General features: G+C 44.2%; 1 pseudogene; it reads right to left on the bottom strand.

Moving 5' to 3' along the window:
- Positions 1 to 585: 585 nt before the first annotated feature.
- On the bottom strand, positions 586 to 22,464 carry LOC123115068 (protein FAR1-RELATED SEQUENCE 11-like; annotated as a pseudogene).
- Between the last annotated feature and the right edge of the window lie 1,132 nt (positions 22,465 to 23,596).

Here is a 23,596-nt window from a genome sequence, read left to right as displayed (position 1 = left end):
ATACTTTCATATTATTTTAATATCTTACCTGAAATGCGAACTTATGAACCGTTGTGTGTATGGTTCAGCAATTCATGTGGAATATTTGTTCTTCGCTGCTTTCAATATTGGAACGGTGAAAAATGGACAAGCCATTTTTCTCAGGTCTGGTTTTATTTCAAATGCTTATATTCAATTAAATTCATTATGTACTACTATTTGGATTGTACTAATATGAAGTTCTAACAGGGGTCAATTGATAAATCGAGTGACTTAATGATTGCGCAGCTTATTTTTCTGGAGAGAAATACGCTCAACGATGTGAAGGACAAAGTTACCCGGCTAGCAAAGAAGAAATAAATATGGCAAAAAATTTGTACTAGAAATTTTGTAGGCTCAAATAATGTTTACATTTATTTCGACTTTGATATCTTGTGACCAAGAGGACATTACTATTTTGAATATTTAAGTCGAGAATGACATTTGGATTATTATTTTTTCTTCATGCCGTTGTCTTTAAATTTGAATTATTCATATTCATAGTTCTGCCGTCGTCAAATTGTTTGGATATAACAGTCCAATGTTAAAAAAATGCACATGTATTTATTATGCACTGTAGTGCCTATCGCCGTCGCTTGTAACACCGACGTTCTTTGTTTTTATTTTTAAAGCACTGTCACCGTCGCTTATAACACCAACGTTCTTAGTTTTTCTTTGTAAAAAAAAGCCGACAAGTGCGCCAGCCAGTCTGACGTCAGACTGGACCGACGACACTGTCCAACAGGGCAGCGTCGAACGACGGGTAGCATAGCGGTTTAATCAGAGGCGTTCGACTGCATGTGCGCCGCCGAGTATATAAGCAGGTCGTCGCGCGCTCCGTCGGGCGAGGTGGGACTAAACCTTTGCTATCGCAGCCGTTGTGCCTGCAGCGACGCGCGTGACTGCGTGGGCCGGCCCAATAACGTTATTCCGCCCGCGGCGCGAAGATGGCCCAAGTACCACGCGGCGCGACGATGGCCCAAGTACCACGCGGCGCGACGGGAAATGTTTAGTCCCACATCACCCGATGAAGAGCGCGACGACCGGCTTATATACCCGGCAACTCATAGGCTATCGAACTCCTCTGATTACCTCGTACTGCTGCCGCCGTCCGACGCTGCCCTACGAGATAGTGCCGCTGTCCGACGCTGCCCTGTGGGACACTGCCGCCGGCGCACTTGTCGGGCTGTTTTTTTTAAACGACGGGGTTCTAAGCGACGGCGACCGTACAGTGCAGAAAATTAACAGTAAACAGCGACGGCACTACTGTGCATAATGAGAACATCAAAATAAACATAGTAAAACTACTTCTTGCATTACATAGTCTGTCATCAAACAAATACTTATGTTGGTATCATAGCATCTGACATCAACAAAGTAAAATAAGTCTCATATAACATAGTTTAACAATTATAAAAGTTCACATAGATAGAACATGAAAAACTGTCTTCAATCAAAGGGTGAAGCAATCTTCCATAGCAATCCATAAGAAAACTATCTTCAATCAAAGGGTGAAGCAATCTTCCATACTCCAGAATTCAAGCAAAGTTCCTACATAACAGTAAGATATGTGTTAATTCACAATAAACAAATAAATTTGATTTGAACAATAAGATTTACAATAACATAAGAAAATCATACTTAGGATTTTGAGGGCACGTGGACTTATAATGACCCGTAAGACCGCACTGTCCACATTGATGTTTGCTTTTCTCATCAAAAGCTTTAGGTCACCCATTTTTAGTGACATCAGGACCATCCTTACCGCAGATTTAACATTCTGTTTTGGTGCGCCTTTGGTGTTAACTTTTGCAGGATCACGAACAAGACCATGATCTTGATTAGGCTCAAATGCATCATCGTTCATAAACTATACCTCCGCACCAGGCTCATCCTCCTCAGTGTAATCATTATCTATTATGTCCCTCAGAGCCGCCTTCAACTTGTCGAATAAAAATGGTTTATGGCATGCTTTATGAGTTGCTTCGACAGATAAGATAGTCAACTCGTTGTACCTAGCTCTGTCCCCTGCACCTGCCCATCCCCACGCAAACAGATCGCTAGTGCGCTTCACGGGAAGTCCACCCCTTGCAACTTGGCTCAACCTCCGCAGTACTAAACACTTAGGTATCTCACATAAGCATAGCTGAATCAGAACGTGAAAAATATGTTTGCAAGGAAGTCCTTTGCGATACATGCTTCTGCAACTGCACTTCATAGTTTCTTCAGAGTTACCTAGGTTGTAGTCCATAGTGAATCTGATATCCTTAATTTCCTTCCATGTCAGTATGAATCTATGAGTGTCTGCTCCTCTCAGTCTCTCAAGGACCTCAAGCTCCCGTGCCTTCTTCATATCTTCATGTAAGATATAAAAGTTTGCCGCAGTGAACTCACGGACAGCTGATTTCTCAATATCTTTACACTCGTCCAATACTGGTACTGGAACTGTCTATGAGTTTGTGTAATCGTCATGCACCTCATTCTCACGGAGACGAACTATGTGAAGGAAATATGACCTAGAGGCAATAATAAAGTTATTATTTATTTCCTTATATCATGATGAATGTTTATTATTCATGCTAGAATTGTATTAACCGAAAACATGATACATGTGTGAATACATAGACAAACTAAGTGTCACTAGTATGCCTCTACTGTACTAGCTCATTTATCAAAGATGGTTATGTTTCCTAGCCATGGAAAAAGAGTTGTCATTTGATTAACGGGATCACATCATTAGAAGAATGATGTGATTGAATTGACCCATTCCGTTAGCTTAGCACTTGATCGTTTAGTATGTTGCTACTGCTTTCTTCATGACTTATACATGTTCCTGTGACTATGAGATTATGCAACTCTCGTTTACCGGAGGAACACTTTGTGTGCTACCAAACGTCACAACGTAACTGGGTGATTATAAAGGTGCTCTACAGGTGTCTCCAAAGGTACTTGTTGGGTTGGCGTATTTCGAGATTAGGATTTGTCACTCCGATTGACGGAGAGGTATCTCCGGGCCCACTCAGTAATGCACATCACTATAAGCCTTGCAAGCATTGCAACTAATTAGTTAGTTGCGGGATGATGTATTACGGAACGGGTAAAGAGACTTGCCGGGTAATGAGATTGAACTAGGTATTGATATACTGACGATCAAATCTCGGGCAAGTAACATACCGATGACAAAGGGAACAATGTATGTTGTTATGCGGTTTGACCGATAAAAGATCTTCGTAGAATATGGGGGAGCCAATATGATCATCCAGGTTCCGCTATTGGTTATTGACCGGAGACATGTCTCACTCATCTCTACATAGTTCTCGAACCAGTAGGGTCCGCACACTTAAAGTTAGATGACAGTTATATTATGAGTTTATGTGTTTTGATGTACCTAAGGAGTTTTGAGTCCTGGATGAGATCGGGGACATGACAAGGAGTCTCGAAATGGTCGAGACGTAAATATCGATATATTGGAAGACTATATTCTGCTATTGGTTATTGACCGGAGACGTGTCTCGGTCATGTCTACATAGTTCTTGAACCCATAGGGTCTGCATGCTTAAAGTTAGATGACAGTTATATTATGAGTTTATGTGTTTTGATGTGCCAAAGGAGTTCGGAGTCCCGGATGAGATCAGGGACATGACAAGGAGTCTCGAAATGGTTGAGACGTAAAGATCGATATATTGGACGACTATATTCGGACTTCGGAAAGGTTCCGAGTGATTCGGGTATTTTTCGGAGTACCGGAGAGTTACGAGAATTCGTATTGGGCCTTAAAGGGCCATACGGGAAAGGAGAGAAAGGCCCCAAAGGGTGGCCGCACCCCTCCCCATGGACTAGTCCGAATTGGACTAGGGAGGGGGGCGCCCCCTTCCTTCCTTCTCCTTCTCCCTTCCCTTTCCCCTACTCCAACTTGGAAGGGGGGGAATCCTACTCCCGGTGGGAGTAGGACTCCCCTATGGCGCGCCCAAGAGAGAGGGCCGGCCCTCCTCTCCTCTGCTCCTTTATATACGGAGGAGGGGGGCACCCCATAGACACAACAATTGATCTCTTGATCTCTTAGCCGTGTGCGGTGCCCCCCTCCACCATAGTCCTCCTAGATAATATTGTAGCGGTGCTTAGGCGACGCCCTGCGACGGTAGAACATCAAGATCGTCACCACGCCATCGTGCTGACGGAATTCCCCCTCGACACTCGGCTGGATTGGAGTTTGAGGGACGTCATCGAGCTGAACGTGTGCTAGAACTCGGAGGTGCCATAGTTTCGGTGCTTGATTGGTCGGGCCGTCAAGACGTATGACTACATCAACCGCGTTGTTCTAACGCTTCCCCTTTCGGTCTATGAGGGTACATGGACACACTCTCCCCTCTCGTTGCTATGCATCACCATGATCTTGCGTGTGCGTAGGAATTTTTTTGAAATTACTACGTTCCCCAATAGTGGCATCCGAGCCTGGTTTTATGCGTAGATGTTATATGCACGAGTAGAACACAAGTGAGTTGTGGACGATACAAGTCATGCTGCTTACCAGCATGTCATACTTTGGTTCGGTGGTATTGTTGGATGAAGCGGCCCGGACCGACATTACGCGTACGCTTACGCGAGACTGGTTCTACCGACGTGCTTTGCACACAGGTGGCTGGCGGGTGTCAGTTTCTCCAACTTTAGTTGAACCGAGTGTGGCTACGCCCGGTCCTTGCGAAGGTTAAAACAACACTAACTTGACGAACTATCGTTGTGGTTTTGATGCGTAGGTAACAACGGTTCTTGCTCAGCCCGTAGCAGCCACGTAAAACTTGCAACAACAAAGTAGAGGATGTCTAACTTGTTTTTGCAGGGCATGTTATGATGTGATATGGTCAAGACGTGATGAGATATAAGTTGTTGTATGAGATGATCATGTATTACTGAAGTTATCGGCAGCTGGCAGAAGCCTTATGGTTGTCTCTTTATTGCATAAGATGCAAGCGCCAAATAATTGCTTTACTTTATCGCTATTCGATAGCAATAGTTGCAAGATCAATAGTTGGCGAGACGACCATGTGATGACACATTGATATAGATCAAGATGATGGAGATCATGGTGTCGTGCCGGTGACAATAGAGATCATGATAGTACTTCGGAGATGGAGATCACAAGCACAAGATGATGATGGCCATATCATATCACTTATTTTGATTGCACATGATGTTTATCTTTTATACATCTTATTTTGCTTAGTTCGGCGGTTGCATTATAAGATAATCTCTCACTAAATTTCAAGGTATAAGTGTTCTCCCTGAGTATGCACCGTTACGAAAGTTCTTCGTGCTGAGACACCACGTGATGATCGGGTGTGATAGGCTCTACGTTCAAATACAACGGGTGCAAAACAGTTGCACACGCGGCATACTCAGGTTAAACTTGACGAGCCTAGCATATATAGATATGGCCTCGGAACGCTGGAGACCGAAAGGTCGAGCGTGAATCATATAGTAGATATGATCAACATGATGTTCACCATTGAAAACTACTCCATCTCACGTGATGATCGGACATGGTTTAGTTTATTTGGATCACGTGATCACTTAGATGATTAGAGGGATGTCTATCTAAGTGGGAGTTCTTAAGTAATATGATTAATTGAACTTTAAGTTATCATGAACTTAGTCCCGGTAGTATTTTGCAAATTATGTTGTAGATCAATAGCTCGCGTTGTTGCTTCCCTATGTTTTATTTGTGTTCCTGGAGAAAACTAAGTTGAAAGATGTTAGTAGCAATGATGCAGACTTGGTCCATGATCTGAGGTTTATCCTCATTGCTACACAGAAGAATTATGTCCTTTATGCACCGTTAGGTGACAGACCTATTGCAAGAGAAGATGCAGACGTTATGAATGTTTGGCTAGCTCAATATGATGACTACTTGATAGTTTTGTGCACCATGCTTTATGGCTTAGAATCGGGACTACAAAAATGTTTTTGAAACGTCATGAAACATATAAGATGTTTCAAGAGATGAAATTGGTATTTCAGACTCATGCCCGTGTCAAGAGCTATGAGACCTTTTGACAAATACTTCGCCTGAAAGATGAAAAAGAATTGCTCAACTAGTGAGCAAGTACTTAGATTGTCTGAGTACTACAATCGCTTGAATCAAGTGGGAGTTAATCTTCCAGATAAAATAGTGATTGGCAGAGTTCTCTTTACTGGAACTTCGTGATGAACTATAATGCAAGGTATGACGAAAATGATTCCCGAGCTCTTCATGATGCTGAAATCGACGAAGGTAGAAATCAAGAAAGAGCATCAAGTGTTGATGATTAACAAGACCACTACTTTCAAGAAAAGGGCAAAGGGAAAGAAAGGGAACTTCAAGTAGAACGACAAGCAAGTTGTCACTCCCGCAAAGAAGCCCAAAGCTGGACCAAAGCCTGAAACTGAGTGCTTACACTACAAAGGAAATGGTCACTGGAAGAGGAAATGCCCTGAATATTTGATGGATAAGAAGGATGGCAAAGTGAACAAGGGTATATTTGATATACATGTTATTGATGTGTACCTTACTAGTGTTTATAGTAGCCCCTGAGTATTTGATACTTGTTCGGTTGCTAAAAATTAGTAACTCGAAACAGGAGTTATAGAATAAACAGAGACTAGTTGAAGGTGAAGTGACGATGAGTGTTGGAAGTAGTTCCAAGATTGATATGATCATCATCGCAAACTCCCTATACTTTCGGGATTAGTGTTAAACCTAAATAAATGTTATTTGGCGTTTGCGTTGAGCATAAATATGATTTGATCATGTTTATTGCAATACAGTTATTCATTTAAAGTCAGAGAATAATTGTTGTTCTGTTTACATGTATAAAACCTTCGATAGTCATACACCCAATGAAAATAGTTTATTGGATCTCAATCGTAGTGATACACATATTCATAATATTGATGCCAAAAAGATGCAAAGTTTATAATGATAGTGCAACTTATTTGTGGCACTGTCGTTTTGGGTCATATAAGCGCATGAAGAAACTCCATAAAGATGGATTTTTGGAATCACTTGGTTATGAATCATTTGATGCTTGCGAACCGTGCCTTTTGGGCAAGATGACTGAAACTCCATTCTCTGGAACAATGGAACGAGCTAGTGACTTATTGGAAATAATACATACTGATGTATGCGGTCCAATGAGTATTGATGCTCGTGGCGGCTATCGTTATTTTCAGACCTTCACAAGATGATTTGAGCAGATATGAGTATATCTACTTAATAAAACACAAGTCTGAAACATTTGAAAAGTTCAAAGAATTTCAGAGTGAAGTGGAGACTCATCGTAACAAGAAAATAAAGTTTCTACGATCTGATCGTGGAGGAGAATATTTGAGTTACGAGTTTGGCCTTCATATAAAACAATGTGGAATAGTTTCACAGTTCACACCACCTGGAACACCACAACGTTATGGTGTGTCCGAACATCGTAACCACACTTTATTGGATATTGTGCGACCTATGATGTCTCTTATCGGTTTACCACTATCGTTTTGGGGTTATGCATTAGAGACAGTTGCATTCACTTTTAATAGGGCACCATCAAAATCCGTTGAAGACGACGGCTTATGAACTGTGGTTTGGCAAGAAACCAAAGTTGTCGTTTCTTAAAGTTTGGGGCTGCGATGCTTACGTGAAAAAGTTTCAACCTGATAAGCTCGAACCTAATTCGGAGAAGTGCGTCTTCATAGAATACCCAAAGAAAACTATTGGGTACACCTTCTATCACAGATCCGAAGGCAAGATATTTGTTTCTAAGATCGATCCTTTCTAGAGAAGGAGTTTCTCTCGAGAGAAGTGAGAGGGAGGAAAGTAGAACTTGACGAGGTAACTGTACCTGCTCCCTTATTGGAAAGTAGTTCATCACAGAAATCAGTTTCTGTGATTCCTACACCAATTAGTGAGGAAGCTAATGATGATGATCATGAAGCTTCTGATCAAGTTGCTACCGAACCTCGTAGGTCTTCCTGAGTAAGATCCGTACCAGAGTGGCATGGTAATCATGTTCTGGAAGTCATGTTACTAGACCATGGTGAACCTACGAACTATGAGGAAGTGATGATGAGCCCAGATTATGCAAAATAGCTTAAGGCCATGAAATCTGAGATGTGATCCATGTATGAGAACAAAGTGTGGACTTTGGTGGACTTGCCCGATGATCAGCAAGCCATAGAAAATAAATGGATCTTCAAGAGGAAGACATACACTGATAGTAATGTTACTATCTACAAAGCTCGACTTGTCGCAAAAAAGTTTTTCGACAAGTTCAAGGTGTTGAATACAATGAGATTTTCTCACTCGTATCGATGCTTAAAGTCTGTCCGAATCATGTTAGCAATTTCCACATTTTATGAAATCTGGCAAATGGATGTCAAAACTGCATTCCTTAACCGATTTATTAAAGAAGAGTTGTATATGATGCAACCAGAAGGTTTTGTCAATCCCAAAGGTGCTAACAAATTGAGCAAGCTCCAGCGATCCATCTATGGACTGGTGCAAGCATCTCGGAGTTGGAATATATGTTTTGATAAGTTGATCAAAGCATATAGTTTTATACGGACTTGTAGTGAAGCATGTATTTACAATAAAGCGAGTGGGAGCACTACAACCTTTCTGATAAGTATATGTGAGTGACATATTGTTGATCAGAAATGATGTAAAAAAATTCTGGAAAGCATAAAGAAGTGTTTGAAAGGAGTTCTTTAGAAGAAAGACCTCAGTAAAGCTACTTACATATTGAGCATCAAGATCTATTGAGATAGATCAAGACAGTCGATAAGATTTTCAATGAGTACATACCTTGACAAGATTTTGAAGTAGTTCAAAATGGAACAGTCAAATAAAGAGTTCTTGCCTGTGTTGCAAAGGTATGAAATTGAGTAAGACTCAAATCCCGACCACGGCAGAAAATAGAAAGAGAATGAAAGTCATTCCCTATGCATCAGTCATAGGTTCTATAAAAGTATGCCATGCTATGGACCAGACCTATTGTATACTCTGCCCTGGTTTGACAAGGGAGTACAATAGTGATCTAGGAGTAGATCACTGGACATTGGTCAAAATTATCCTTAGTGGAATAAGGATATGTTTCTCGATTATGGAGGTGACAAAAGGTTCATCGTAAAGGGTTACGTCGATACAAGTTTTGGCACTGATCCAGATGACTCTAAGTCTTAATCTAGATACATATTGAAAGTGGGAGCAATTAGCTAGAGTAGCTCCGTGCAGAGAATTGTAGACATAGAATATTTGCAAAATACATACGGCTCTGAATGTGACAGACCCGTTGACTAAACTTCTCTCACAAGCAAAACATGATTATACCTTAGTACTCTTTGGGTGTTAATTACATAGCGATGTGAACTAGATTATTGACTCTAGTAAACCCTTTGGGTGTTGATCACATGACAATGTGAACTATTGGGTATTAATCACATACAGATGTGAATATTGGTGTTAAATCACATGGTGATGTGAACTAGATTATTGACTCTAGTGCAAGTGGGAGACTGAAGGAAATATGCCCTAGAGGCAATAATAAAGTTATTATTTATTTCCTTATATCATGATGAATGTTTATTATTCATGCTAGAATTGTATTAACCGAAAACATGATACATGTGTGAATACATAGACAAACTAAGTGTCACTAGTATGCCTCTACTTGACTAGCTCGTTTATCAAAGATGGTTATGTTTCCTAGCCATGGACAAAGAGTTGTCATTTGATTAACGGGATCACATCATTAGAAGAATGATGTGATTGACTTGACCCATTCCGTTAGCTTAGCACTTGATAGTTTAGTATGTTGCTACTGCTTTCTTCATGACTTATACATGTGCCTGTGACTATGATATTATGCAACTCCCGTTTACCGGAGGAACACTTTGTGTGCTACCAAACATCACAATGTAACTGGGTGATTATAAAGGTGCTCTACAGGTGTCTCCAAAGGTACTTGTTGGGTTGGCGTATTTCGAGATTAGGATTTGTCACTCCGATTGTCGGAGAGGTATCTCCGGGCCCACTCAGTAATGCACATCACTATAAGCCTTGCAAGCATTGCAACTAATTAGTTAGTTGCGGGATGATGTATTACGGAACGGGTAAAGAGACTTGCCGGGTAATGAGATTGAACTAGGTATTGATATACTGACGATCAAATCTCGGGCAAGTAACATACCGATGACAAAGGGAACAATGTATGTTGTTATGCGGTTTGACCGATAAAAGATCTTCGTAGAATATGGGGGAGCCAATATGATCATCCAGGTTCCGCTATTGGTTATTGACCGGAGACATGTCTCACTCATCTCTACATAGTTCTCGAACCAGTAGGGTCCGCACACTTAAAGTTAGATGACAGTTATATTATGAGTTTATGTGTTTTGATGTACCTAAGGAGTTTTGAGTCCTGGATGAGATCGGGGACATGACAAGGAGTCTCGAAATGGTCGAGACGTAAATATCGATATATTGGAAGACTATATTCGGACTTCGGAAAGGTTCCGAGTGATTCGGGTATTTTTCAGAGTACCGGAGAGTTACGGGAATTCGTATTGGGCCTTAAAGGGCCATACGGGAAAGGAGAGAAAGGCCCCAAAGGGTGGCCGCACCCCTCCCCATGGACTAGTCCGAATTGGACTAGGGAGGGGGCGCCCCCTTCCTTCCTTCTCCTTCTCCCTTCCCTTTCTCCTACTCCAACTTGGAAGGGGGGGATCCTACTCCCGGCGGGAGTAGGACTCCCCTATGGCGTGCCCAAGAGAGAGGGTCGGCCCTCCCCTCTGTTGGAAATATGCCCTAGAGGCAATAATAAAAGGATTATTATTATATTTCTTTGTTCATGATAGTTGTCTTTTATTCATGCTATAATTGTATTATCCGGAAATCGTAATACACGTGTGAATACTTAGACCACAATATGTCCCTAGTAAGCCTCTAGTTGACTAGCTCGTTGATCAACAGATAGTCACGGTTTCCTGACTATGGACATTGGATGTCATTGATAACGGGATCACATCTCATTAGGAGAATTATGTGATGGACAAGACCCAATCCTAAGCATAGCACAAGATCGTGTAGTTCGTTTTGCTAGAGCTTTTCCAATGTCAAGTATCTCTTCCTTAGACCATGAGATCGTGTAACTCCCGGATACCGTAGGAGTGCTTTGGGTGTACCAAACGTCACAACGTAACTGAGTGACTATAAAGGTGCACTACAGGTATCTCTGAAAGTGTCTGTTGGGTTGACACGGATCGAGACTGGGATTTGTCACTCCGTATTACGGAGAGGTATCACTGGGCCCACTCGGTAGTGCATCATCATAATGAGCTCAAAGTGACCAAGTGTCTGGTCACGGGATCATGCATTACGGTATGAGCAAAGTGACTTGCCGGTAACGAGATTGAACAAGGTATTAGGATACCGACGATCGAATCTCGGGCAAGTAACATACCGTTTGACAAAGGGAATTGTATATGGGGTTGCTTGAATCCTCGACATCGTGGTTCATCCGATGAGATCATCGAGGAGTATGTGGGAGCCAACATGAGTATCCAGATCCCGCTGTTGCTTATTGACCGGAGAGCCGTCTCGGTCATGTCTGCATGTCTCCCGGACCCGTAAGGTCTACACACTTAAGGTTCGGTGACGCTAGGGTTGTATGAATATGAGTATGCAGCAAACCGAATGTTGTTCGGAGTCTCGGATGAGATCCCGGACGTCACGAGGGGTTCCGGAATGGTCCGGAGGTAAAGAATTATATATAGGAAGTGCTGTTTCGGTCATCGGGAAAGTTTCGGAGTCACCCGGTATAGTACCGGGACCACCGGAAGGGTCCCGGGGGTCCACCGGGTGGGGCCACCTATCTCGGAGGGCCCCGTGGGCTGAAATGGGAGGGAACCAGCCCCTAGTGGGCTGGTGTGCCCCCCCCCCTTGCCCCCCCCTGCTACTAGGGTTGGAAACCCTAGGGTGGGGGCGCACCACTTGCCTTGGGGGGCAATCCACCCTCCTTGGCCGCCGTCCCCTTGGGAGATTCCCATATCCAGGGCCGGCGCCCCCCTGGGGCCTATATAAAGGAGGGGGGCAGCCGCACCCTGAGTCTTGGCACCTCCCTCCCCCTGCTACACCTCTTCCTCCTCCCGCAGTTGCTTGGCGAAGCCCTGCCGGAGTCCTACTGCATCCACCACCACGCCGCCGTGCTGCTGGATCTTCATCAACCTCTCCTTCCCCCTTGCTGGATCAAGACAAAGGAGACGTCATGCTGACCGTACGTGTGTTGAACGCGGAGGTGCCGTCCGTTCGGCGCTAGGATCTCCGGTGATAGGATCACGACGAGAACGACTACCTCAACCCCGTTCTCTTGAACGCTTCCGCACGCGATCTACAAGTGGTATGTAGATGAATCTCTCTCTCTCGTTGCTAGATGAACTCATAGATTGATCTTGGTGAATGTAGGAAAATTTTTATTTTATGCAACGTTCCCCAACAGTGGTATCAGAGCTAGGTCTATGCGTAGTTCTCTATTGCACGAGTAGAACACAAATCTATTGTGGGCGTAGATCTTGTCAACTTGCTTGCCACTACTAGTCTTTTCTTTCTTCAGCGGTATTGTGGGATGAAGCGGCCCGGACCGACCTTACATGTACGCTTACGTGAGACAGGTTCCACCGACTGACATGCACTAGTTGCATAAGGTGGCTAGCGGGTGTCTGTCTCTCCTACTTTAGTTGGAGCGGATTTGATGAAAAGGGTCCTTATGAAGGGTAAATAGAAGTTGACAAAATCACGTTGTGGTTATTCGTAGGTAAGAAAACGTTCTTGCTAGAACCCAATTGTAGCCACGTAAAAGATGCAACAACAATTAGAGGACGTCTAACTTGTTTTTGCAGCAATTGTCATGTGATGTGATATGGCCAGAAGTTGTGATGAATGATGAATGATATATTGTGATGTATGAGATCATGTTCCTGTAATAGGAATCACGACTTGCATGTCGATGAGTATGACAACCGGCAGGAGCCATAGGAGTTGTCTTAATTATTGTATGACCTGCGTGTCAATGATTTAACGCCATGTAATTACTTTACTTTATTGCTAAGCCGTTAGCTATAGTAGTAGAAGTAATAGTTGGCGAGCAACTTCATGGAGGCACGATGATGGAGATCATGATGATGGAGATCATGGTGTCATGCCGGTGACGAAGATGATCATGGAGCCCCGAAGATGGAGATCGAAGGAGCTATATGATATTGGCCATATCATGTCACTACTTTATATAATTGCATGTGATGTTTATTATGTTTTATGCATCTTGTTTACTTAGAACGGCGGTAGTAAATAAGATGATCCCTTATAATAATTTCAAGAAAGTGTTCCCCCTAACTGTGCACCGTTGCTAAAGTTCGTCGTTTTGAAGCACCACGTGATGATCGGGTGTGATAGATCCTTACGTTCACATACAATGGGTGTAAGATAGTTTTACACATGCAAAACACTTAGGGTTAACTTGACGAGCCTAGCATGTACAGACATGGCCTCGGAACACAAGAGACCGAAAGGTCGAACATGAGTCGTATGGAAGATACGATCAACATGGAGATGTTCACCGATGATGACTAGCCCGTCTCACGTGATGATCGGACACAGCCTAGTCGACTCGGATCATGTAACACTTAGATGACTAGAGGGATGTCAATCTAAGTGGGAGTTCATTAAATAATTTGATTAGATGAACTTAATTATCATGAACTTAGTCTAAAATCTTTGCAAAATATGTCTTGTAGATCAAATGGCCAACGCTCATGTCAACATGAACTTCAATGCGTTCCTAGAGAAAACCAAGCTGAAAGATGATGGCAGCAACAACTATTCGGACTGGGTCCGGAACCTGAGGATCATCCTCATAGCAGCCAAGAAAGCATATGTCCTAGAAGGACCGCTAGGTGAAGCACCCATCCCAGAGAACCAAGACGTTATGAACGCTTGGCATTCACGTGCTGATGATTACTCCCTCGTTCAGTGCGGCATGCTTTACAGCTTAGAACCGGGGCTCCAAAAGCGTTTTGAGCAACACGGAGCATATGAGATGTTCGAGGAGCTGAAAATTGTTTTTCAAGCTCATGCCCGGGTCGAGAGATATGAAGTCTCCGACAAGTTATATAGTTGTAAACAGTTCTGTCAGTGAGCACATACTCAAAATGTCTGGGTTGCACAACCGCCTGTCCCAGCTGGAGATCAACCTCCCGGACGAGGCGGTCATTGATAGAATCCTTCAGTCGCTCCCACCGAGCTACAAGAGCTTTGTGATGAACTACAATATGCAGGGGATGGTGAAGACCATTCCTGAAGTATTTTCAATGCTGAAGTCAGCAGAGGTTGAAATCAAGAAAGAACATCAAGTGTTGATGGTCAATAAGACCACTAAGTTCAAGAAGGGCAAGGGTAAGAAGAACTTAAAGAAGGACGGCAAAGATGTTGCCGCACCCGGTAAGTCAGTTGCCTGTAAGAAGTCAAAGAATGGACCCAAGCCTGAGACTGAGTGCTTTTATTGCAAAGGGAAGGGTCACTGGAAGCGGAACTGCCCCAAATACTTAGCAGACAAGAAGGCCGGCAACACTAAAGGTATATGTGATATACATGTAATTGATGTGTACCTTACCAGTACTTGTAGTAACTCCTGGGTATTTGATACCGGTGCCGTTGCTCATATTTGTAACTCACAGCAGGAGCTGCGGAATAAGCGGAGACTGGCGAAGGACGAGGTGACGATGCGCGTCGGGAATGGTTCCAAGGTCGATGTGATCACTGTCGGCACGCTACCTCTACATTTACCCACGGGATTAGTTATGAACCTCAATAATTGTTATTTAGTGCCAAGTTTGAGCATGAACATTGTATCTGGATCTCGTTTAATACGAGATGGCTACTCATTTAAATCCGAGAATAATGGTTTTTCTATTTATATGAGAGATATGTTTTATGGTCATGCCCCGATGGTCAATGGTTTATTCTTAATGAATCTCGAACGTAATGTTACACATATTCATAGTGTGAATACCAAAAGATGTAAAGTTGATAACGATAGTCCCACATACTTGTGGCACTGCCGCCTTGGTCACATTGATGTCAAGCGCATGAAGAAGCTCCATGCTGATGGACTTTTAGAGTCTCTCGATTATGAATCATTTGACACATGCGAACCATGCCTCATGGGAAAAATGACCAAGACTCCGTTCTCCGGAACAATGGAGCGAGCAACCAACTTATTTGAAATCATACATACTGATGTGTGTGGTCCAATGAGCATTGAGGCTCGCGGAGGATATTGTTATGTTCTCACTCTCACTGATGACTTAAGTAGATATGGGTATGTCTACTTGATGAAACACAAGTTTGAGACCTTTGAAAAGTTCAAGGAATTTCAGAATGAAGTAGAGAATCAACGTGACCGAAAGATAAAATTCTTACGATCGGATTGTGGAGGAGAATATTTAAGTCACGAATTTGGTACGCACTTAAGGAAATGTGGAATCGTTTCACAACTCACGCCGCCTGGAACACCTCAGCGTAACGGTGTGTCTAGACGCCGTAATCGCACTCTATTAGATATGGTGCGATCTATGATGTCTCTTACCGATTTACCGCTATCATTTTGGGGATACGCTCTAGAGACAGCTACATTCACTTTAAATAGGGCACTGTCTAAATCCGTTGAGACGACACTGTATGAATTATGGTTTGGGAAGAAACCTAAGCTGTCGTTTCTAAAAGTTTGGGGATGCGATGCTTATGTCAAGAAACTTCAACCTGAAAAGCTCGAACCCAAGTCGGAAAAATGCGTCTTCATAGGATACCCTAAGGAAACCATTGGGTATACCTTCTACCTTAGGTCCGAAGGTGAGATCTTTGTTGCCAAGAACGGATCCTTTCTGGAAAAAGAGTTTCTCTCGAAAGGAGTAAGTGGGAGGAAAGTAGAACTCGATGAAGTACTACCTCTTGAACCGGAAAGTAGTGTAGCTCAGGAAAATGTTCCTATGGTGACTACACCGACTGGAGAGGAAATTAATGATGATGATCAAGGTACTTCGGATCAAGTTGCTACTGAACTTCATAGGTCCACAAGGACACGTTCCACACTAGAGTGGTATGGCAACCCTGTCCTGGAAATCATGTTGTTAGACAACGGTGAACCTTCGAACTATGAAGAAGCGATGGGGGGGCCCAGATTCCAACAAATGGCTAGAAGCCATGCAATCCGAGATAGAATCCATGTATGAAAACAAAGTATGTACTTTGACTGACTTGCCTGATGATCAGCGAGTGATAGAAAACAAATGGATCTTTAAGAAGAAGACGGACGCGGATGGTAATGTCACCATCTATAAAGCTCGACTTGTCGCTAAGGGTTATCGGCAAGTTCAAGGGGTTGACTATGATGAGACTTTCTCTCCCGTAGCGAAGCTTAAGTCCGTCTGAATCATGTTAGCAATTGTCACATACTATGATTATGAGATATGGCAGATGGACGTCAAAACGGCATTCCTTAACGGTTATCTTAAGGAAGAGTTGTATATGATGCAGCTGGAAGGTTTTGTCGATCCTAAGAATGCTAACAAAGTATGCAAGCTCCAGCGATCCATTTATGGGCTGGTGCAAGCATCTCGGAGTTGGAACATTCGCTTTGATGAGATGATCAAAGCGTTTGGGTTTATGCAGACTTATGGAGAAGCCTGCGTTTACAAGAAAGTGAGTGGGAGCTCTGTAGCATTTCTCATATTATATGTAGATGACATACTTTTGATGGGAAATGATATAGAATTCTTGGACAGCATTAAGGCCTACTTGAAGAAGTGTTTTTAAATGAAGGACCTTGGAGAAGCTGCTTACATATTAGGCATCAAGATCTATAGGGATAGATCGAGACGCCTCATAGGTCTTTCACAAAGCACATACCTTGATAAGATTTTGAAGAAGTTCAAAATGGATCAGTCCAAGAAAGGGTTCTTGCCTGTATTACAAGGTGTGAGATTGAGCTCGGCTCAATGCCTGACCACGGCAGAAGATAAAGAAGAGATGAGTGTCATCCCCTATGCCTCAGCCATAGGATCTATTATGTATGCCATGTTGTGTACCAGACCAGATGTAAACCTTGCCGTAAGTTTGGTAGGTAGGTACCAAAGTAATCCTGGCAAGGAACACTGGACAGCGGTCAAGAATATCCTAAAGTACCTGAAAAGGACAAAGGACATGTTTCTCGTTTATGGAGGTGACGAAGAGCTCGTCGTAAAGGGTTACGTCGACGCTAGCTTCGACACAGATTTGGATGACTCTAAGTCACAAACCGGATACGTGTATATGTTGAATGGTGGGGCAGTAAGCTGGTGCAGCTGCAAGCAGAGCGTCGTGGCGGGATCTACATGTGAAGCGGAGTACATGGCAGCCTCGGAGGCAGCGCATGAAGCAATTTGGGTGAAGGAGTTCATCACCGACCTAGGAGTCATACCCAATGCGTTGGGGCCGATCAAACTCTTCTGTGACAACACTGGAGCTATTGCACTTGCTAAGGAGCCCAGGTTTCACAAGAAGACCAGGCACATCAAGCGTCGCTTCAACTCCATTCGTGAAAATGTTCAATATGGAGACATAGAAATTTGCAAAGTACATACGGATCTAAATGTCGCAAATCCGTTGACTAAACCTCTTCCGCGAGCAAAACATGATCAACACAGGAACTCTATGGGTGTTCGATACATCACAATGTAACTAGATTATTGACTCTAGTGCAAGTGGGAGGCTGTTGGAAATATGCCCTAGAGGCAATAATAAAAGGATTATTATTATATTTCTTTGTTCATGATAGTTGTCTTTTATTCATGCTATAATTGTATTATCCGGAAATCGTAATACATGTGTGAATACTTAGACCACAATATGTCCCTAGTAAGCCTCTAGTTGACTAGCTCGTTGATCAACAGATAGTCATGGTTTCCTGACTATGGACATTGGATGTCATTGATAACGGGATCACATCATTAGGAGAATGATGTGATGGACAAGACCCAATCCTAAGCATAGCACAAGATCGTGTAGTTCGTTTTGCTAGAGCTTTTCCAATGTCAAGTATCTCTTCCTTAGACCATGAGATCGTGTAACTCCCGGATACTGTAGGAGTGCTTTGGGTGTACCAAACGTCACAACGTAACTGAGTGACTATAAAGGTGCACTACAGGTATCTCTGAAAGTGTCTGTTGGGTTGACACGGATCGAGACTGGGATTTGTCACTCCGTATTACGGAGAGGTATCACTGGGCCCACTCGGTAGTGCATCATCATAATGAGCTCAAAGTGACCAAGTGTCTGGTCACGGGATCATGCATTACGGTACGAGTAAAGTGACTTGCCGGTAACGAGATTGAACAAGGTATTAGGATACCGAGGATCGAATCTCGGGCAAGTAACATACCGTTTGACAAAGGGAATTGTATATGGGGTTGCTTGAATCCTCGACATCGTGGTTCATCCGATGAGATCATCGAGGAGTATGTGGGAGCCAACATGAGTATCCAGATCCCGCTGTTGCTTATTGACCGGAGAGCCGTCTCGGTCATGTCTGCATGTCTCCCGAACCCGTAAGGTCTACACACTTAAGGTTCGGTGACGCTAGGGTTGTATGAATATGAGTATGCAGCAGTCCCGGATGAGATCCGGGACGTCACTAGGAGTTCCGGAATGGTCTGGAGGTAAAGAATTATATATAGGAAGTGCTGTTTCGGCCATCGGGAAAGTTTCGGGGTCACCCGGTATTGTACCGGGACCACCGGAAGGGTCCCGGGGGTCCACCGGGTGGGGCCACCTATCCCGGAGGGCCCCGTGGGCTGAAGTGGGAGGGAACCAGCCCCTTGTGGGCTGGTGCGCCCCCCCCCCCCCGGCCCCCCTGCGCCTAGGGTTGGAAACCCTAGGGTGGGGGCGCACCACTTGCCTTGGGGGGCACTCCACCCCCCTTGGCCGCCGCCCCCTTGGGAGATTCCCATCTCCAGGGACGGCGCCCCCCCTGGGGCCTATATAAAGGAGGGGGGCAGCCGCACCCTGAGTCTTGGCGCCTCCCTCCCCCTGCTACACCTCTTCCTCCTCTCGCAGTTGCTTGGCGAAGCCCTGCCGGAGTCCTGCTGCATCCACCACCATGCCGTCGTGCTGCTGGATCTTCATCAACCTCTCCTTCCCCCTTGCTGGATCAAGACAGAGGAGACGTCACGCTGACCGTACGTGCTGACCGTTCGGTGCTAGGCTCTCCGGTGATAGGATCACGACGAGAACGACTACCTCAACCCCGTTTTCTTGAACGCTTCCGCACGCGATCTACAAGTGGTATGTAGATGCATCTCTCTCTCTCTCGTTGCTAGATGAACTCATAGATTGATCTTTGTGAACGTAGGAAATTTTTTATTTTGTGCAACGTTCCCCAACACCCTCCTCTACTCCTTTATATACGGAAGAGGGGGGCACCCCATAGACACAACAATTGATCTCTTGATCTCTTAGCCGTGTGTGGTGCCCCCCTCCACCATAGTCCTCCTCGATAATATTGTAGCAGTGCTTAGGCGAAGCCCTGCGATTGTAGAACATCAAGATCGTCACCACGCCGTCGTGCTGACGGTATTCTCCCTCGACACTCGGCTGGATCGGAGTTCGAGGGACGTCATCGAGCTGAACGTGTGCTAGAACTCGGAGGTGCCGTAGTTTCGGTGCTTGATCGCTCGGGCCGTGAAGATTTACGACTACATCAACCGCGTTGTTCTAACGCTTCCGCTTTCAGTCTACGAGGGTACATGAACACACTCTCCCCTCTCGTTGTTGTGCTCACCATGATCTTGTGTGTGCGTAGGAATTTTTTTGAAATTACTACGTTCCCCAACACTATGTAGTTCTCATAGTGCACAATCATATCAACAATAGTCATACCGGAGTCTAGATGCAAGTCAAGGCATGAATTCAGACTCTCACTACGCTGGTTACTTCGCATACCTAAGAAAAACCCACCTGATAGATATGATGCAGCCCAAAACCTTTTCTTCTTATACATCCTACGTAACCATGTATTTGTTTTCTCCGACTGCCATTTGGCGGCAAACGCTGCCCATCTCTCCTCAAATACCTTTTTTGAAGTGGCATAATAAAGTAGAGACCTTAACTCCTTTAGATACTTATGATGAAGGTGTTTCTGCATGTTCTTCTCAATATGCCACGAGCAAAGACGATGCCAAACCTCCGAAAGTACCTTTCTTATGGCCTTAAATATAATTGCATCTCCATCAGTAATTACTGACCTCGGCCTCTTCTGACAGTGAGCCCTCAAAAACGTCTGAAGCAGCCAGACATATGTATCTTCCGTCTCGTCAGACACAAGAGCACAACCGAATACCGTGGTGCAACGGTGGTTGTTCAGACCGACAAAAGGTATAAATGGCATGCCATACCTATTCATCCTGTATGTGTTGTCAAAGACTGTCACATCACCGTAGTCAACATAGTCTCGACGTGATTGAGAATCACACCAGAATATGTTTTTCAGCCTTCCTTCATCATCGACGGTGTGCTCAAAGAAGAAATCTGGATCTCTCTCATTTCTGGTCATCATGATCCCAATGGCAGTGTCTGCATCACCTTGTGCAAGCAACTTCATTTTTTCTCTATAACACATGTTATAAAGCTTCTTCCTCCCAAAACCAGCCTTTGCATATGACCCGTACCTACTGACGAGATTATCATAAATCATATGTTTCCTGATTCCAGCACCTGCCATGGTTAAGATCTCAGCTTTCTGATATTCTTTTATCTGATTACGAGACCGAAGAAACGTGACTTCATCCAGTCTAGCTAGAACGTGACTGTGATCATCACTGAAACTGCTGACATACCAAACGTCACGCTCTTTATCAAGTTTCAAAGTTATATGCGCATCGCAGAAGCAACGAGTCTCCCCTCTCAGCCTGCGGGTCCTGCCTTCCATTGTACAAAGTTTTGCATGTCGTTTCCCAGCTCTCGCACACAGATACTTTCTCAAGCGCTTAGTTCCCTCAGGACCTTTCGAATATTTCAGTAAGTCCTTTCTTACGCTGAAACCACGCTCGTAAGCATACTGGTTATAGAAATTGTAAGCCTCTCCTAGTGACTTGAACGTCTTCCGCATGACCTTCCAATGCATGTCCAATGATTCTTGCTGATATTCATTAAATCCGATGTCAAAATTAAACAGATCATCACCAAAATGCTCACCCTTCCCGCTTGTACCATCTACATCTCCCTGTAAATTAATGCATTAAACCATTTATGTTAGTCACATATTATTTTAATATGTAATGTATGTAAGTTTCAAAACTTACTATGCTGGAGCTGTCATCATGAGATGCATCAACGTGTGATTTCTCACTTTCATTGTCCACAATATTCCTCACAAAGTCCCCGTCCTCGTCCATCTGCGCACATTGCAAAAAAATACATGTAAGCGCTCATATGGTTATTATGTCATTTCTTCTCTGGTTTTTTTAAACATACCCGGAGTGCACTTTCAGCAAATGAATCATCTATATCCATATCATCATCATCATCGCCATGTCGCTGCATGATGCAAAAAAATATGAAATTGTCCGTGCGGTCTATCATATTTATTGTTTTTATCAACATTGATCACACTTACATTGCCACTATAAGATTCATCCAAACTCATGTAGTTCTCCTCAGCAGGTTCATCCATATTCAGCGACGAGGTTTCGTTGTCCTCGCCGTAATCATCGCCATCATAATCGCCCTCCTCCTCTAACTATAGATGTTTAAAAAAATTGTACGATCAATCAAACACCGTGTAACATCATCTCTAAAACAATTATTTCATCAAGCACAACGATGTCTCAAACCAACCTCTTGCATGGCGGCGAGGATTTCAGCCGGATCCATTTTCTCCGATGACGAACGTGATGACAGCGTGACGTTGCTGGCCGGCGGAGGCAGGTGTTGACGGCGTGAGGACGATGGTTGGTCGTAGCAGGCGTAGTGCGCGGAGGGAGGCGGCAACGTAGATCATGGGTGGGCGGCCATCTGGGCGACGGGAATGGAACGCGGCGGGAGCGCCAACGGCGCCGGGGCACGCGCGGCGGCAGCGGTAACGGCGTCGGGGCACGCGCGGCGGCCTGTTTGGGTGGCGACCCGGGCGACGGCGACTTCGTGCAGACGGGGGCCGACGTGGAGACGGTGTGGATGCGTTAGGGTTCAGGGTTTCGACGGCGGGCGTCGACGGCTATCGTGTCTTTTTTTCCTCCAACAACTGTCGACGCCAACGTGGAGACGTGCGGGCGTACGACGGCGATGTACGGCGACGGGTGCGGGTACGCGGGCGGGTGTACGTATAACGACGGGTGCGGCATACGCGGGCGGGCGTACGACGTCGCACGTGAGCGTACGGCGTCGGGTGGGTATTCCTATACCTAATGTGAAATTACCATACTATCCATTATACGTTTTGGGGGGTGTTGTACCGAAGCACTCCCTCTTCTTCGAGAACCTTCATCCATACAATTTCTACTAGACAGAGAATTCAAGTCTTCAACCAAACATGCCAACAATGAATGACATAATTGCATGGGCCAACTCTCAGAACATGGAGAGAGCTCAACCTCTTACATATATAGAGTACTCATGTTCTTTTCTGCAATGCAACAGTTCTCATACAAGTATTTTTCTACATTGCTGGCTCTTTCTCGGGAGTTCAAATCAAATGCCCGAGGAATACTGCCAAAGCGCGTTGACGTATAGAGTGTTAGGATTTAGGAATGCCAGGCAACGGGAGCATCAGCACAAGTCCGTTCAGAGACTATTTTTTGTGCAAAATAGAATTCATATCGCAGTTATAGCTCCATGTAATCACAATACTAGTACCATCCAGATATAAGATAAGAAAGTGCACTGCTGAGCCGGCAATTCCCTTAGTAGCAAGACTACATCGATGAGATGATTTGGAGCACCGAGCAAGCTGACAACCAACCGGCTATAGGAAATAAGCGTAGGCCACCTGTTTTGCTTGGACGTCTGTTTGCTCTACATACGTTCCTACTGGATTCTTTTGCGTGGGGTTGGCCGCCAATCACTGCACGCGTGCACCAACCTGCCATATGATCAACAAGGTCAATGTCCAAACATGCACATGCCAGAAGGAACTTCAAAGCAGTCTTGACCATGGTGTCTTGGTGTAGAATTTATAGTTATGTCCTCATTTCGAAAAGCATGGACTGAAAATATGAGTAATCCTAAAATGAATTTATGTATCGTTATGTATCAATTTCATGGGAATAAAATTGCGAGTGACGAGCTCCTCGAATTGGGGGAAAATATGTCTTCTGCTACGTTTTTGCGGTTGAAGAACTTTGTCCGTGAAAACCGATATGCCCTCATGGTTACTATCAGGAAAAAAGAACGTCTTCAGAGTTAGGTGCAGGAGAAAAAAAAATATTGCTCCTGAGTATATAGTACTATCTCTACACGTGGATTTTATCGTAAAAT

The sequence above is a fragment of the Triticum aestivum genome, chromosome 5B, assembly GCF_018294505.1.
Source record: "Triticum aestivum cultivar Chinese Spring chromosome 5B, IWGSC CS RefSeq v2.1, whole genome shotgun sequence".
Classification (NCBI taxonomy): domain Eukaryota; kingdom Viridiplantae; phylum Streptophyta; class Magnoliopsida; order Poales; family Poaceae; genus Triticum; species Triticum aestivum.
This window is presented reverse-complemented; position numbering and strand designations above follow the sequence as displayed.